Source organism: Myxine glutinosa, chromosome 7 (genome assembly GCF_964187855.1).
Source record: "Myxine glutinosa chromosome 7, kmMyxGlut1.1, whole genome shotgun sequence".
In the NCBI taxonomy this organism is placed as follows: Eukaryota; Metazoa; Chordata; class Myxini; order Myxiniformes; family Myxinidae; genus Myxine; species Myxine glutinosa.
In genome coordinates, this window is record NC_136267.1 from 152,042,903 (window position 1) to 152,057,291 (window position 14,389).

Consider the following 14,389-nt stretch of genomic DNA (forward strand, 5'->3'; position numbering starts at 1 on the left):
GATGGGATGATGGGACATTGGATAGGATGTTAAGCCGGTGTCTCATCTGCGAGCAACCAATGCTCACAGATAGAAACTCCAGCTTAACATCCTGTCTAAAGGACAGACAGTTCATCCTGCCCGTGTTCCCTTCAACAGAAGGAGCCTGTCTTTGGAACATTATAGTAGGGTCAATAATCGATCGTGGACTGAGGAACACAATGTCGAATATGCCACCATTAAGTACACTGCCAATCTGCAAAACCACCGAACTTCCGATAAGATACGGTATTGGAAGGCATCAATATCGTTCTGCACCGATACCTACACCCACACCAACTCACAGTGTCAGAATAAGTTTTTATGCTGTACCAATGATATGTAAAGCTTGACAATATCATTCAATATCATTGGAATCTCCCGCAATGAAGCTAACTCTGAGGGCCTTTCACTCACTCACCGCAGGCAGGTTGGTGGTCTTTCCGTCTTCTACCGACTCCTCTCCGGCCTTGCTCCCCCAGCTCTCTCTGGGCTCTGTCCCGCAAATATTCCTACAGGTCGCACAAGATCTGCCTGCAACCCTCTTATGGTTAAACTGCCAAAATCAAGACTCTCTATTCACCTTCACTCTTTCATTCCCCTTTTCTCCCGCCTCTGGAACAAACTCCCTCACTCCCTTCAATCCCACTCCTCCCTCCAAGTCTTTAAAACAGCTGTTCACCACCATCTCTTATCTTCCCCCATCCAAAACCTTGTCTTTTCTACCCCCGCTAATTTCACCCCAGATCCACGTTTTTGAAATTCCGACTTCTTTCCTGGAAGTTCTAGCAGTGTCCATGTGTTTTATACCTCTCCCACCCCCCATCCCCGCTCCCCCTTCCCATGCCTCCTCCCCCCAAGCCCTCTCCCTCCCACAGATCTTCTGTTGTCCCTGTTCTCTGCTGTTGTACTTGTGTGCTTCCCTCTCTCTCCCCATCTTGTCTCCTGCTCCCTTTATCTTATGTTTTATGTGTCAGTTTGTCTTTTTGTGATTAATGTTAGCTCTTACATGAACCTCGATCTTGCATACAAAAAAAATAATTAAAATAAATACCTTACTGCGGTGAAGCATAGGCGTTCCAATATATTTTGCTACGCCAAGGTAGCATATATCAGAAATTCTCTGCTGGACAAAAAGGGAAGGCAAACACAGAGTAATTATTTGTTATTTATTCTCACAATATCTATACACCCGGTGGAGCTGCAGATCACGTGAGAGCTGTGTAGTAAAATAATGTAGTTTTTGATCAACTGTAGAAATGAATGAAGATAACAATCCACCAACCAGACTGAGCTATCATTGTTGCACGATAAGTACGCAATGGTGTTGCTAGAAATGATTTTGACTTGGAGATCAGGAACTTTGCAGAACTGAATAGTGATGCATAATGAACGCAAGGCATTATTACCAAATGAGCCGTTTCCATAGCAGCTTCCATAAAGCTTCCAGGTCTCCTTAGCTGAAGTGATCATGCAGGAGGGAAGGTCACCCCAGGTCAATACTGCAACACCTTTATATGTTTATACAGCACATATAAAAATGCACCAAAAATATTTCTTCTTCTTATTCTTCCATAGCAACACATAGCTGTGGGTAGCATAATTTGCTGATGGCACAGCAGTGCCCCCTATAACGAAGAGCAAGAATTTAGAATTTAGCTGCTTCACTGGCGAAAACCCACCCACTATTCATGAACGACACCACGGGATCTTTAACGTCCACCAACCGATCCTGTTAGACGAGTCACCGAGTTGTGGGACGGCACAGACGTTGCTGAACCATTCTACCATTGAAACACCAGAATGATCGTTTATAGCTGGGCCGAGCTCGATATACCAAGGTGCCAAAATGTGCAGCTTGAATACAAATAAAATTGACCCCAACGTACTTTATTGTTGTGGATTATAACCAATCATGCTGTGAAAAAAAGGTAAGCTCCAATAGGTATGAGTATGGTTTAGCGCATTTAATCTCAATCATGAATGAAATGGGGAGAAAAAAAAAAGAAAGGATGGGTCAAGTTTTGAAAGGTCTTTTTTGTTGGGGATTGATTGATAAAGACCTTTAAAGAAGTCACTGAGTATTTGAGGGCCACTGTGTCTTGAGTCCACACACAGCGCAGCAAAATTTGCCTGATAAGGGAAAGTAAATCTCACGAATATCTGAGCTTTGACGGAGAACAGGTTCCTTCTGTTTTGCTTGAATACTAACCTGACAGCAATAGATGCTTCCAAAATGGTGGCAGAACTATTGATCTGTCCTGGTGTGGCTCAGGAATGGCTGTTGGGCATCAAACTAATTTGCAGCAACTTTGGATGCAGAACCCATTGGACTTCAAATGTGTAATTTTCTGGCTCACCTGAGAGTGGACACACTTGTTGTGGGCTTTATCTGAGATGACCTGAAATGACCTTTGCTTGGATTTGCTTTACAAGAAGAGAAGGAAAGTTGTTTCGGAGCAACTGCCTAGCGACATGATTCACTCAGTGTACCATGGATGGAAAGAAGGGTAGGATAGCTGAAGACGATATGGGATGGATCTGTGCATAAGAGAGAGAAGGTTTCTGTGGAAGAATTCCAAGGCCGAGTTCATATTAGGGGCAGTAGATATGGGATACCAGTCCTGAAAGGAGATGGCTGCTTGCAGTCCCTGCCAATCGGCCTGCGTGAACAGCTAGACTTGCCACCATTGATGTAGCTCTCTGGAAATAGCCAGAGAGATGTAGACTTTCACAAGGATATGAGCGGATGAAGGAATTAGAGCAGAGCAAGAGGAGGAGACATTTTTGGGGAAGTTTGGCATCATCAAGTCCAGAAGGGAGGACTTGCCATTGGGAGAAAACTGGGTCATAAGGTTCACAGATTAAGTCAGTCCCGTGGAGTCACAGAAGTCCTTTGCCAAAGTGCCATGTGTGGTAAGGGAGGGACCAACACCCCGCGAAATTGCAGGGTGACGATTCAAAATTACCACATATAAAGAAGAGAGAGTTGGGGATAGTGCTTAAAAGTTGGTCTATGTTTTCAAAGAGAGAGAGAGAGAGAGATGTAGATGTAGTCGTCACTGTTTTGGAAGACGGTACAACATACAGACAAACAAGAAGTGGGAGATGAGGGGAAGTTGCACGCATAGGTACTCATGGGGGTTGGGAGGTGTAAGATCAGTACACGGACAGCAAGAAATTGAGTTATTGATGTAAAGTGCAACTCCACCACCAGTGCGGGGTTAGGTCCTATCAACCCTGAGGAGACAATAGCTGTGGAGAGACACCAAGGAGTCAGGATGTCCTGTGGGAGGAAGGATTCTGTGAAATAGACGATGTTCAGTTTATCGGCAGCACCCTGGATTGAGAGATCTGTCAGGTTGGTGCATTACCATTTCTGTTCCCATTCATTAAGGTCAACATTAAAATTAAATAACGACATAACAACATTTAATTCACAATCCATTAGAGATTCCACCATCTCGTGATTCCTCAGTAAAAAATAGTGGATAGGGAAGCGAAACGATAAAAAAACAAGGCCATTCGTCATAGGAAAAAAACCAATACATAACTGGACCGAACAAAAACCTTTATAATGATGTGGGTTTTATGTTCCCAGGTCGAGTAGTTAAATAAATAATCGTTGGAAAGACAAACAGGCAAACAAACAGAATATGTACATATATATATATATAACAGTGTATAAAGTTTGTGGATCAGAACATGGGCAAATTAATGCGGATAATCATGCGCTCAAACGAAAACTTAAATGGAAGTCCGAATGTAGGCAAATCAATGACTAGTTGGATGCAATATGAAGCAAAGGAAATTGAAAGCTGAAGTGTTCTGCTCCAAGCAAAGCCAAATGGAAAGCCAAAGTTCTATGCTGAATACTGCAGACCCAATATGTCAATGTCTTGTCTTTAATAGCGTTCCTTTTGCATTTAAATTGTCTTATTGAAAAACGAATTAAAGATAAGAGTATACACATTGCGGTTTTACAAAACGGTGCAGAGGTAGAACACTGACCTTTTTTGCTGTCAGCTTGTCTGGGTTAAATTCCCGATCTGACGACAAACGATAGGATTGACTTTTCACAGGCAGGGTGTTTTATCACAAAGTGTGCCATCCCTCTCATAGATCTCAGGCTGGATGTCCCGTCTGCGAGAATTAGTTTGTGGACATTAAATATTACACGGTGTCCATGGTGAAGAGCAGAGGAGTTATTGCAGGCACCTGCCCAAGTTTCAAATTATTGCCCAAACCACCTTTAGTCGAATGTGTGGCCTCGTTGGTTACTTCGTGAAGGATTTGGCCCAAAAACATTCTTCGGTCAACTTGGCAAGAGCGTAGCAATAATTGGTGTCATTAAATAAATAATAGGATATATCCTACATTACATATATACATTACATTACATTTAACCCTGGTGTTGGGCTAGCGGCTAGGGTGCCAGCTTAGGATCCCAGGATCCTGGGTTCGAATCGTCCAGGTCCGGGAGGACGATCGCTGAATTAACGCCAGGGGGGTTGACTCAGCCTGTTTCATCCTTCCGAGGTCGGCCAATTGAGTACCAGTTCACTGGTAATTCCCTGCTTGTCGTAAAAGACGACAAAAAGGGTTGGCGGCAGGAAGGGCATCCGGCCGTAAAACATTGCTTCAAAAATGGGACCAAAAAACAACAACAACCACGGTCCCCGAAAAAGGCCAACCCCCGCTTTGCGGGGAAAAATGGCCTCTAAATGTGGGTTTTTTAAATTTTATATCCTACATTACATATATACAGTGCAGTGGCCTCGTTGTGAACCAATGAAGTCCTTGCAGTGTCCATATGTTTTATACCTCCCCCACCCCCACCATTCCCAAGCCCCCCCCCCCCAAAGCCCTCTCCCTCCCACAGATCTCTCGATGTCCCTGCTCTCAAATGTTGTGTTTGTGTCCTTCCCCCTCTCTCCCAATCTTGTCTACTGCTCCCCTTATTATATGTTTTATGTGTCGGTTTGTCTTTCTGTGTGATTAATGTTAGCTCTTTCACGAGCCTCGATCTTGTATACAAAAAAAAAAACAAAAAAAAAACTGCCCTCGAGGCATATGACAAATGAAGCCCCAATGAGCCACGAAGCAATAACATACCTGAGGGCACTTCATAAACTGATGAAATATTCGCATATGCTGGCCAAGTTTATCATGATCTATGCATTTAATACAGATGCAGTGAACCAATATTTTTGGCAAACAGGACGACTAATTGGTCCATCAGTGAAGCGACAACTAGACTCCACTAGCATTCTAGTAATATAGATAACTACTTGAGGACTAGCTCTTTTCTTAGATCACATGGTCATGGTCACAAATCAACACATAACTCCCCCCCCCCCCCCCCCCCGTAAGTGTCCGTACTACATTGTGTTTCAGAAATTTCCGAGGCTTGTTTCCCAGGAAATGAGTCTGTTGATCAAATACGAACACTGACAGCTCAAAATGGTCTTCACAAACAATATTTTAAATGAGCATACGCTTTGATGTTGGATTTGATTGTTCCTAGGTTTTTCAACAACAAAGCAAACAATATTGTTAACGATCTTTCCAGTGGGTCAGACATACCAAAAAACGACTTCTGAGTTCTGTGGGCAAATTACTCGACGATTCAAACATTTAAAAGCTTGCGACATCGGCATCTTGAACTCTCGAATAACTTGTGAGGAAACGCAGATGCACACGTCTATCAATGAGTCATGACGTGCAACTTTTGACTTCACGCGAATCCATGGAAGTATCTTATTTGCATAATGGAAGTGAAAATAGTTCGATTTTAAACCATGGTTATCCGGCTTATTATTCTCCAAGTTTTTTTTATTTTTGTGCTAATGGGTCAGGGAGATCATCCTATAAAACATATCTCTTTTAAAAAATTCATAATTGTGTCTACTTTAAATATACTGGCCTGGTACAAAACAAAATAAGACTAAGAAGACGCAGAAGAATCTGCCCCCATCCCTCCTCACTGCGTGTGTTTGTCACGCAACTCCTGCAGTTCATCGGGCCGATTCCATCCAGACGTGCTATATAGGATCAAAATGACCCCAGTTAATGCGTATGGGTGTTGTTATCTTTGCCAGTGGTGTTGGGGGGAGGGGAAGGGGGTGAAGTCAAATTCTCAATGTAAATGTATATTGTGTAGTGCCGCCTCCAGGTAGGAGAGGGTATTACAAGTCCCACCCTTTACGGTGCAGTATTCCTGGCCCCATAATTTCCAGTGCATTGAATTGTTTTTGAATTGTTCAGCGAGAGGTGTTTTGCAGAGGTATTTTGAATTACACATTTCAATAAGAATTCAATCCCTGGTGTTGGGCTAGCGGCTCGGGTGCCAGCTTAGGATCCTAGGATCCTGGGTTCGAATCCCGGTCGATCGCTGAATTAACGCCAGGGGGGTTGACTCAGCCTGTCATCCTTCCGAGGTCGGCTAATTGAGTACCAGTTCACTGGTAATTCCCTGCTTGTCGTAAAAGGCGACAAAAAGGGTTGGCGGCAGGAAGGGCATCAGGCCGTAAAACATTGCTTCAAAATGGGGACCAAAAAAACAACAACAACCACGGTGCCCGAAAAAGGCCAACCCCCGCTTGCGGGGAAAAATGGCCTCTAAAGGTGGGTTTTTTTTTTTTTAAATAAGAATAACACGACCACCCTGGCCTCTCCCTCGGGGAGCGGGTACTTCTAGTAAGGTGAAAACTGACATTTGCAAAGCAACGCCAAGATTGGGTGGCTGTATACTGCAATTTGGTACTCCATTCTGATTAATCAAAGTTTGAAATTTTTGGATCTTCGTACGGATCACTTCGTACGCCAAAGACCTGGAGAACATTACGACATGTTTGCAGCTTGCAGATAAACACTGGGGAGGTGACTGTCTGGGATTGTATTTTAGCTTTTGGTGTAGGAAAACTTGTTAAAATCAATAGTACATAAACAAAAGAGAAGTACAAGCAGATACTGCAGCACCATGCAGTTCCAAGTAAAAAATAGTTTAATCGGAAGAGGATTCCTTTTCCAACAACATAATGATCCACAAAACACTTCAAATATAGTAGGATGTGTGATCTTGTATCCTATTACTGTATATTAACTATGGCAATTCTCTGCATGCTTATGTGTGTGTGTATACTGTATGTATGCATGTACATCTGAAAATCATAGAAAAAAAACGGGTCTGGGCCAATCCCCACAAACTTTTGCATACCCAGTGTCAGGTCATGGCACAAAAATTACTCCCCCCCCCCACCCACACCCTGCGAGCAAAGGGGGTAGGGGACGACGACTTGTGAATGCTCCCAAAGGGAGTGAGTGTTTCTAGTTTGATAAATTATATGAACCAGATTGGAAATTTCTTCCTAACAGCATTATCATCGTTGTGTCTGCTCATAGCCATTTAGTTGAAAGATTGGTTTCCCCTGCCAAATGGGGGAGAAACACAAACTCAGTCATAAAGATTTATCATGTAGAAAGTTGTTTACCAGCTTTATTACTTGTGCTTGTGGCTTAAACATTTCTTTAATTGCTATTCTAGACTGTCAAGCTATTGCCAGACCAGGTGATGAAACTGGTCTCACAATGATTCTTCCTTTAAAGGTGATAAAACTGGGAGAGTTGTTGAGTATTTGCTAAACTGGCTTCGGGGCAGCCGCAGAAGGCAGAGGGTTTCCGGCTTTGGCTGATTTCAGCCTCTTCCTCCCATTGGTCAATCTGCCTGCATTCAAGCTCGATCTGTCTGTCTGTGTTTTGACATGGCCTTAAACTCCTTGTAGCCCTCGCTCAATTTATTTTTCCATTATGACATCTCTCCACTGTGACAAAATTTTGGGAGAGATTCCGCAACTTCTGATGTCAACGTTGGTCAGATGTGTCACATATTTGATGGAATCCAGAAGGTGCTGGATGTAGCCTCAATAGATTTGATCTGAGTGGTTCTTATGGCAACAATTGCTTTTCGGTGCTCAACATGGAACCTTTCTTTTCTGGCCTTGAAGAATAAATAAATATGCATTCAGCCAGATCATCACAAATTCCTTTTGCTGGAATGGCCAGTCTCATAAACATGGCCAACAGCATGAGTGCAAATCAAAGCTGAAATACTTTGCTGCAAATACATCAAGCGATAAGGATGATCATTAAAACATATCACACACAACACTGCTATTCCTCCCTAGCGCATGTGCATTGTGCACGCGCACGCACGCACGCACACACACACACACACACACACACACACACACACACACACACACACACACACGCACGCACACACACACACGGTGAAAAGGTGAACCAAGAGAAAAAAAGAGCAAGATTTGATCATTGCTTGAATATTTAAATACATTTCAAATTTCCTTAGATTGTGTGTGACACGAAAGTTAATTTTATTACAAGTGTTGAAAATAATGGGGCAATTTAACATCAAGCAGCTCATATCTATTTATGACACGTATATTGAAACAAAGTCAACGAAGAGAGTGCAGAGAGCATTTCAGAGACGATTCACAGTATCTCTATTACCTCCTGACAAAAACCAAAGGCATTAGTGTGAAATATGAAAGATACTGTCGCATTACAAAATGGGAACAAGAAAGAGCAATCCGAGATTGCAGACCCTCGCCAGGACGTGTTTGTGTTATGTATTTTGTGTGGTGTTTTTACCTGTTGGGTTTGTGTGGTTTGTTGACGACAGATTTATATTCAATCTAATATGGCTGCCGAAACACGTGACCGATGACGTCCTCAATTAAATTCTCCCATACAATTTGTGTGTAGATCACCATCCAGAAATTTGAAACTGATCAGAACAAGCATTCTACTTGTCTAATTATGACATCATAATGAAGCCACTGATGACATCAGCATGAATATATGTTGTTACCCATGGGGTGTACTAAATAAATGAGCCATGTTTCAATTTTTTCCATTGTGCGGTTTCAGAGATATAGAGGTGCAAAGTTGTTTGTTTTTTCTAAGATGGCGCCTGTACCACGTGACCTATGGCGTCATGATTATTAAAATTATACAGGAGGAGGCGCTCCGATGGTAAAAAAAATAATTGGCAATCAGACCAACTGTTGCAGAGAAAAGCATACTCACATTCTGTGTGGACAAACAAACAGGCAGACAGACAGCCAAACAATGAAACAAACAAATAAACAAACGGACCCAAATGCAATACCATCTCCTCTGGCGAGGGTAATAAGGGCTGCTCAGGATGGCGTGTTCGCGTTCGTGTCCTAGAGACTATTGAAACTGCACGGCAAAGTATGGAGAGTAGTCCACACAGCATCATGTTATGGGGATGTTTCTCATCAGCAGGGACAGGGGCACTTGTCAGGATAGAAGGGAAATGGATGCAGCAAAATACAAAAAAATCCTAGAGGAAAACCTGCTACCCTCTGCAAGAAAGCTTAAATTGGGATGGAAGTTCACCTTTCAGCATGACAACGACCTGCATAACAGAGCCAAGGCCACACTTGAGTGGCTAAGGAACAAAAAGAGAATTGTCCTTGAGTCAGAACAAGTCAGAACTTGAGTCAGGCCCAGTCAGAACCCCGACCTAAATCCAATCGAAAATCTGTGGCATAACTTGACGATTGATGTCCATCAAAGCTCCCCACGTGACCTGACTGAGCTTGAACAGTTTTGTACAAAAGAATGGGCAAATATTGCCCTATTAAGGTGTGAAAAGTTGGTAAAAACCTAGATCGTAACAGACTCATTGCTGTAAAAAATGCTTCCACCAAGTATTGACACTTATCCAACCAAGATATTCTAGTTTTGTATTTCAAATTAATTTTCTCAAATTTGTAGAATGTTTTTGACTTGGAAGTTGTGGGTTACGATGTGTAAATAAAGTTGGAAAAAGTCTGATTTAATGCGATTTAGTTCCAGGCAACAAAAAAGACAACAAAAGGTGAAAATTTTGATTATGTATTGCATTGCATTATGGCATTTTAGTTTAGATCAAACGAGTTGTGGTTTTTTTTTTTAGTTGTGGTCATTTACTGAAGAAAATTAACGCTTAACGGATGGAAGAATTAATCACCTCCCATTTTCAGTGTGTCAGGGCCTACAAAATCTGCAACCAATGATAATTATTGGCTGGCTTGCAATTGCCTTTCCAGCATAAGTAGCCTGGGCAGGAATTTGGACAGAATGCTGACAAATACTGCACGAATGACACATCACCTGGTGTCGGCCCAATGGTTAGGGTGGTGGGCTTGGGATCCTAAGGTCCTGAGTTCGAATCCCGTTGAATTAACGCCAAGTGGGGTTGACTCAGCCTGTCATCCTTCTGAGGTCAGCAAAATGAGTACCAGATAAGTGATTATAGAGAGGCACTGCATCAGCGGCAGATGCGCCCACAGAAAAATGACGCAACCAGCAGCCTGGTGGCTGCACACGAACCACCCACCACGAATGACACTGTGAGATCTTTACCAATCGCCAACAGCAACCGATGCAAGCAGGGGGACAATTCCTGCATTGATGCAACACCCTGTGTCTTCGAATCGTTGGAGTTTAAAGTAAGATCGAGAATCAAAGCCAGACTATATGCGGTGCAATGTTGAGTGTGCAATGTTGAGTGTTGAGTGTGCTGAACCATCATTTACAATCTGCTAACTTCCGATAATATATACGATATTGGAAGGAATCATTATCATTCCTTACACACACAAGAAAAACAAAACTTACTTTGAGCAACAGAATGAGGCCGAGGGGTGAGTAAATTCATTTTTTTGGTGGAACAGTTGAAAATACTTGGCTATCAGCACAAAAAAAAAACTATCAAAGATATTTAGTTGAAATAAGTCATTGTGCCAGTTTATATATTATCCGAGTTACAGCATAAAAGAGGGATAAAAACTTCAGCTGGTAATGAACCTGGCGAGTCAGCATGCAGGAATCGTATCCCGTGAGATTTGGTAATGGGGCGTGCACTTGGCCCATTACATTGGCATGCAATGGCCTACTTTTAGAGTTAAGTCATACAGTGTATGCCAGTCGCACAGCTGTCAGCACACACTTACGCAGCTGTTTTAAGATTAACCTGCCTCAAGGGCCACATGCAAAGAAAAGGACAAAATGTTCGTGATGTCAAAGTAGTCCAAATTTACACTCCAGACTCCCACTCATGCCACTCCTCACCCCTCCATTGCTGCAAATTAAATCGCTAAGTTTGAACACAGATGTTCGCACAACATTCTCGGTAATTACTGCAAGTCCCAAATAATGCTTAAAATGATGTGTTGATAAAACCAGAAATTGCCAACAGAAAAATGATCACAAAATTTGGAAATTTAAAAAGAAGAATTGAGTTTTTCTGAAAGACACAACTGCATGTGTTATAGATATAATTATTATTACTATTAATAAATAATGCAAATAATCGAGTGTTTCAATAGGCATTTTTTATTTTTTTGTATACAACATCAAGGCTCGTGTAAGAGCTAACATTAATCACAAAAAAAAACGAACACACAAAACGTACAATAAAGGGAGCAGGTGACAAGATGGGGAGAGAGAGGGAAGCACACAAGTACAACAGCAGAGAACAGGGACATCGGGAGATCTGTATGAGGGAGAGGGCTTGGGGGGAGGAGGCACGGGAAGTGGGTGGGGGGGGGGGGGGGGGTGGGAGAAGTATAAAACACATGGACACTGGTAGGACTTCCAGGAAAGAAGTTGGTATTTAAAAAAAGTGGATCTGGGGTGAATTAACGGGGGTAGATTATAGAAATTGATAAGAGAAAATTTAATGAAACAAGCATTCTGAGTATTGCGCTGCAATACATGTCCCCTACCGGCAGTCTGTCGTCCGGAAAACTGTTGGGGAAATTACCAAGGGTTATTTATCCACAGATTCTGAATCGTTCCCAATCGTTAATTACCTCAGGACGGGCTCTCCTGTGATTCGCACTCGGGACTTCGATTGATACACCTTGCAGACAGGTCAGCAGAAGCACGAGAAAATATGTTGTTGATAAAGAACCTTTTGAGTCGCTAAATATAAGTAATCTATATAATAATAGCGTAAGGACTCGACTTTGTTATCCCTTTTACGCCGCACCCAGTGACCCGATGCCCACGGCACTAATGGATTTACGATCTACGAACCGCGCTCTTTGTTTATCACGTACAGCCATACTCGAAAAATCTGAATTAGCCGACGTTGGGGCCGAAAAGCATCCGATTAACTGCCGATACGACGCCATCTTACGACGCCATCGTATTGGTGTCTGCTGGGCGAAGGCGAAGCAAGCCGTCCACTGATTGGACAGGTGAAGGCGAAAGCAAGCCGTCCACTAAGTGGACAATAATTTGCATTTGTGCCGGTGTCGGCGATCGTTGTTCATATACGCACTCTTCATTCTCATCTTTCTTCCTAACTCTTACTTGGACAAGCAAATCCCCTATGCCATCCATAATGGTACACTCTATCCATACACCACATCCTCCCTTCCGTGGATGTTCCACGGGTTTCGGCGAGTTTATTATATTTTCCGGTTCACGATCAATGATCGATGTGTATATATATGTTGCTCCGCTTGGCTCCACCCCTCCCGAAAGCGCGCGCTGTGTCGCGCTTTTGACGTTCGCGAGACGAGGCTGAGGGCGCGTGGTGCGGCTTGAGCAGAACTCTAGAATAAACAAGAGATATCCATTTTTAAAATATTTTCGTTTAATTAACGAAATCTGCCAAACCACGCACCCTATCGCAAATTCCAAAAGGACATTTTAGTGGAATGACATGCTGAACAGATCTGTGAAGTTTCCCCTTGATTGGATCAAAAAGGAGGCAGGAGCTCGATTTTAAAGGTTCATGCTTAAAAACGTCATAACTTTGAAACCATGTGACGCATGACGTCATGCTTGTTGACTTTTTTGTTCGACATGGGTATGCGATTCTGCCTGCAAAGTTTGGCCTCGATCTGCTCAGCCGTTGCAGAGAAAAAGGAGGTTTCGTGTTTTCACGAAAAACAATATGGGGGCCGAACCACGTGACCTGTGACGTCATAATTACCATTAAAATATTCTACAGACCGAGTCCCTCATATGGTGAAAATTTGATCTCAATCGGTCCAATTATTGCAGAGAAAATCTTTTTTAAAGGAAATTAAAACTTTAAATGGCACTGAGTTAAGGATCATCAGAATTATCAGAATTCCCAAAGTTCAATGTGCCATAACTTTGTCAAAAATGATCGAATATGCAAATTTATGCATGGTTGATGCTGGTTTTCAAACTTGATCTGAGGTATGCTGAGACACGTGTGTCACGCCTCGCCTCGTTGATAATCCCGCAAGATCGCTCCGTGGAGCAGCCTGCATGTATTGCACTGTGTGAATTATATAATTTATTACCAACTCACGGTGTGAGGTACTAGCGATTCAAGAGATATCCATATATTTTAAAAATATTTTCGTTTAATTAACGATATCTGCCAAACCACGTGCCTCATCGCAAATTCCCAAAGGACATTTTAGTAGACTGACATGCTGAACAGATCTGTGAAGTTTCCCCTCGATTGGATCAAAAATGAGGGAGGAGCTCGGGTTTAAAGTTTCATGCTTAAAAACGTCATAACTCTGAAAGCATGTGACGCATGACGTCATGCTCGCAGACTTTTTTGTTAGTCACATGGGTATGCGATTCTGCCTGCAAAGTTTGGCCTCGATCTGTTCAGCCGTTGCAGAGAAAAAGGGGTTTTCGTGTTTTCACGAAAAACAATATGGCGGCCGAACCATGTGACCTGTGACGTCATAATTGCCATTAAAATATTCTACAGACCGAGTCGCCCCTACGGTGAAAATTTGATCTCAATCAGTCCTATTATTGCAGAGAAAATCTTTTTTAAAGGAAATTAAAACTTAAAATGGCACTGAGTTAAGGATCATCAGAATTATCAGAATTCCCAAAGTTCAAAGTGCCATAACTTTGTCAAAAATGATCGAAACGTCGTGAAGTTCGAACTTGATCTGTAACTTATCATGAGGAAACCATGTGCCAAGGTTGAAATCATTAGCTTTAAGTGTTTAGAAAAAATGTCCGGAAAACTGTTCTTTGCGTGACGGACTGACAGACTGACAGACTGACGGACTGACGGACTGACAGACTGATGGACTGACACACTGACGGACGGAGGGACGGCGTGCAAACCTATAGTCCCCTCCGGTGTGCACCAGTAGAGGACTAATAACGTGGAAAAATGAATTGCATGTGATACAACAGGCATGTATTGAGTGTGGTATAATAGGCATGTATTGAGTGTGATATAATAGGCATGTATTGAGTGTGATATAATGGGCATGTATTGAATGTGATATAACAGGCATGTATTGAGTGTGGTACA

General features: G+C 42.5%; 1 protein-coding gene across 5 annotated transcripts in view; it reads right to left on the reverse strand.

Moving 5' to 3' along the window:
- Positions 1-14,389, reverse strand: part of LOC137431746 (growth factor receptor-bound protein 10) — a 683,830-nt gene that overhangs the window by 119,032 nt on the left and 550,409 nt on the right. The gene's annotated exons all lie outside the window — the stretch shown is intronic.